The sequence below is a fragment of the Octopus bimaculoides genome, chromosome 22, assembly GCF_046866305.1.
Source record: "Octopus bimaculoides isolate indiv1 chromosome 22, ASM4686630v1, whole genome shotgun sequence".
Classification (NCBI taxonomy): domain Eukaryota; kingdom Metazoa; phylum Mollusca; class Cephalopoda; order Octopoda; family Octopodidae; genus Octopus; species Octopus bimaculoides.
Genome location: NC_142949.1, coordinates 2461000 through 2465999, shown reverse-complemented (window position 1 = coordinate 2465999; position 5000 = coordinate 2461000).

Sequence of the window (5000 nt, the reverse complement as noted above, 5' to 3'; positions counted from 1 at the left end):
AGCAGATAATACAACAATTTTGGCCACCACCACCGAACACTCACAAACAGATGTGTCATGTGCAGATATCTTGGTGCTAACTCTATTACCTGCCTACCATCTTCTCTAAATAGTACGACTTTGGTAGATGTTATTTTGGTTAGGTGGATGGTTGGATGGATGGATGGCTGAAGGGAGGGAGGGAGGGAGGGAGGGAATTAAGAAATGATGGAAAGAATGAAGGAATGAAAGAGGATGTTTGTATGGATGCTTAGATATATGGAAGGATAGATGGCTGCACGATGGATGGAGGAAGGGGAGAAAGGAGGAAGGGATAAATAAATGAATCCGCTGATCGATCGATCGAACGCTCGATTGATTGGTGAATGGATAGATGGTTAGATAGATGGATGTAAGGTTTCTTACATAGATAGATGGCTGTCGGGTTAGAGGGCTGATGAGCAAATAATGGGGGCTGGTGAGCAGAAAAGAAAGGATAGTCTTTTCACTCGATAGAAAAACTGATAACGACTACCAAAATTATGACGAATCTTAACCAAAAATCCGAAAAATCTGTAAAGATTTTCCGAATTTTAATCTTCGTCATACAATAATGTGAAGTATTTAGGGATCACAAGAGACCAGGACTTATCAAAGTGAGTGACACCGCCCATTGCATGTTCCTGGAAATTTTTATATGTACACTCAGAGCGAAAGAAACGGTTGGGGAAGACAGCCAATATATCTTAATTTTCAAAAATATTTTCAGTTTTTATACTATGTGGGAACTATCTGTTATTATTGATTTCAAATTTTGGCATAAGGTCAGCGTTTTCGGGGAGGACATCTCGACTACATCGACCCCAGTACTCAAGTGGTACTTACTTTATCGACCCACGAAAGGACGAAAGGCAAAGCTGACCTCGACTGAATTTGAACTCAGAATGTAAAGTCAAACGAAATGCCGCTAAGAATTTTGTCCGGCAAAATCGTTAACACGCTGGGCAAAATGCTTAGCTGCAGCCCTTTCGTTCTGTGTTCAAATTCTACTGAGGTCGACTTTGCCTTTCAGCATTTCTAAGGCAATAAAATAAGTACCAGTTGAATACTGAGGTTGATGATCTTGTGCCAACGTTGCAGGTCTTGTGCCAAAGTTGCTGGTCTTGTGCCAAAATTTGAAATGAAAATTGCAAATAGTCTTTCAATGGCGATCAACCTGTCGGTAATATGTCTTTATGGTGTGTGGAGTGTTGAAAAGTGTTTGTAAAAGGAAGGAGGCGATATTCCAGATAAGCTTGAAAAGTACTGATCTGAACTATGATATAAACCTGCTACACATGGGCATGGAGGGGCATGCTTGGCTGTAGGGAGTTTTCTTTCCAACAACTTGTCACCGTATTCTATCAGACTGCGTGGCGGAAACTGAAAGAACGCCGTCGCTTGTTTTTGTGTGTGCGTGTCTGTGTATATTTATATCTCACTTCGTACCCCGTCACCACTTGACACCCGGTGTTGGTGTGTTTGCATACCTTAACTTACCGGTTCGACAAAAGAGACCGTTAGCATAAGTACCAGGTTTCGAAAAAAAAATTTCTACTGTGATCGATTCTTCGACTAATATTCTTGACATCATTGCACCAGACTGACCGCAGTCTAATAGTTAAAACAATTAAGGAATCTAATATGCATGATGTATATCTTTCATCTTTCTATAATTCATTTTAAGCATTGTTCTGCGGTAATGATGGAACACTGCCTTAAAGTCGACCCGGGGCTATTGTAGAAACTATTGTCCGGGAATCTACGTGATTGGGTAGCCAGCGTTCTTCTTAAACAGGCATTCATGCTTGCAAATATATATTTATACGCGCGCGCGTGTGTGTGTGTGTGTGTGTGTGTGTGTGTGTGTGAATTTGTGCGTCTGTGTGTGTGCGCCCCATATCTGTGTGATGTTTACAGATCGTCATCCTGCGTATTACCTTTAATGATATGAACAGCTACAGCTTTAAGAACGAAATCCCTTAATACATGTGTTCCATATCGATTTAGAGACCCTTCCTTATTTCACTCCCCTTTCATTTTCAGTAATTCAGGGAATCAGCAGTAATCTTCTTAGGCTTTCTGAAAATCTGTAGCTGACGACGCTATTCTTCACCTTTTGTCATAGAAAACAAACAAACAAATCAATACACCGCTTCCTTTCGCCTCATATGCGTTCGCTTGTTTCTCCTAAAGCAATTACAATAGTCTAATCGTTTACAACACTTGCTCGCTGCCTTTGATCTCTTATCAATTATACACATTATTAAGTGAGAAATGTGTCTGTGTATGAATACGCCCATTATTCGTTTGCTCGATTCGGTTGGAGATTTCATCCGGTCTCTGATAATTTCAAAACACACTGTTCAACATTTTCACTTGAAACGGAAAGTTATGATGGAGAAAACCCTATCGCATTTAATCACTTAACACAAGAAAGATATTTCGGTTGCTGCTTTATTAATAGACTCCTCTGCAGTATTAAAAGAAGTTTTTATTGGAAGCAACGCGTTCTACGGCATAATAATGTAGAATAAGCAACGAAAGTGGCGGATTAATAGAATCATTACACAGCGTCCGGCTACAATACGTTCCGAGTTCCAATCTCGTTGATTTCCACATTGAAGTTTTTCATTTGCGGCTCGATAAAGCATTGCAAAGTTACATTTATATTTTACTTGTTTCAGTCATTAGACTGTGGCCATGCTGGGGCAACTCTTTGAAGACTTTTTAGCCGAATATGTCGGCACTAGTAATTAATTTTTCAAACCCAGGTATTTATTATACTCTTCACTCTTTTACTCTTTCACTTGTTTCAGTCATGTGTCTGTTGCCATACTGGAGCACCACCTTTATAGTCGAGCAAATCGACCCCAGAGCTTATTCTTTGTAAGCCTAGTCCATTTTTGCCGGACCGCTAAGTTACGGGGACGTAAGCACACCAGCATCGGTTGTCAAGCGATGCTGGAGGGACAAACAGACACACACACACACACACACACACATATATATATACATATATATATATATATATATATATATATATATATATATATATATATATATATATATATATATATATATACATATACGACGGGCTTCTTCCAGTTGCCGACTACCAAATCCACTCACAAGGCTTTGTTCGGCCCGAGGATATAGTAGAAGACACTTGCCCAAGGTGCCACGCAGTGGGACTGAATCCGGGACCATGCGGTTGGTGGGCAAGCTACTTACCACGCAGCCACTCCTGTGCCTAGGAAAATATGGAACGCCTCACGAATTTGCGTGACATCCTTATGTTGATCTCTTTTGTGGAACTGCTAAGTTTCGGGGACGTAAAAGCATCAACACCGGTTATTAAGCAGTGGATAGGAGTGGACAAGCACAGACAGAAAGATATACATACGTAGATATTTATACATATCTGGGTGTTTGTGTGTGTGTGGGGGGGGGTGTATGTGTGTGTGTGTGTGTGTGTGTGTGTGTGTGTGTGTGTGCGCGTGTGTGTATCTTCTTTTTGTCAGAACAGATTGATGTATTCGTGAACTGTGAATGGCATTGAAGAGCATAGCCACTCCTGCGCCTAGCCACTCTTGCGCCAGTACATGAAAATAAAAAAAAATTAAATAAAACGTGTGCACAGATAACTTAAAGTAAATATGTTTGAAAAGTATATTTCGAGTAACAAAATGATGCATTTGAATACCTAATTTGATATCTTAGTAGACATTAAAGGCGGCGAGCTGGCAGAATCGTTAGAACGCCGAGCAAACTGCATAGCGGTATGTTGCCATTCGCTACGTTCTGAGTTCAAATTCTGCTGAGGTCGACTTTGCCTTTCAACCTTTCGGGGTCGAACAATTAAGTACCTGTCACGTACTGGGGTCGTTGTAATCGACTATCCCCCTCCCTCCGAATTTCAGGCCTTGTGTCAATAGTAGAAAATAATATTTACCACGCCGGACAAAATGCTTAGCGACATTTCTTCCGATTTGACCTTGTAACTTCAAATCTTATCGCGGTCGATTGTATCTTTCCTTTTTCCGGGATCGGTCGATGAAATAAGCTTGCAGTCTTAATATATATACATACATACATACATATATATATATATATATATATATATATATATATACCTATTTATATTTTTCTATAGAATTAGCGCACGCTGTGTCACATGAATGTTAAATGGAGTAGAAAGTGCGATATGTTTTGATTGCGTTATTAACTAGGTTAAGCTATACATCGACGTGTGCATGTATTCAACTATGTATACACACACACATACAAACATATATATGTTTGTGTGTGTATGCGTGTGTATACATATATATATGTAAATGTGTGTGTGCATATATGTGTGTATACATATTATTTATACATACATATATGTATACATATATATATATACATATACGGGTGTGCGCCTATATATATATATATAAATATATATATATATATATATATATATATATGTATGTATATGTATGTATATATATATAGGAGTGGCTGTGTGGTAAGTAGCTTGCTTACCAACCACATGGTTCCGGGTTCAGTCCCACTACGTGGCACCTTGGGCAAGTGTCTTCTACTATAGCCTCGGGCCGACCAAAGCCTTGTGAGTGGATTTGGTAGACGGAAACTGAAAGAAGTCCGTCGTATATATGTGTATATATGTATGTGTGTGTATATGTTTGCGTGTCTGTGTTTGTCCCCCCAACATCGCTTGACAACCGATTCTGGTGTGTTTACGTCCCCGTAACTTAGCGGTTCGGCAAAAGAGACGATAGAATAAGTACTAGGCTTACAAAGAATAAGTCATGGGGTCGATTTGCTCGACTAAAGGTGGTGCTCCAGCATGGCCACAGTCAAATGACTGAAACAAGTAAAAGAGTATATATATATATGTATATAGATGTTATGTATATATATATGTATATATATATATACATATATATATATATATATATATATATATATAT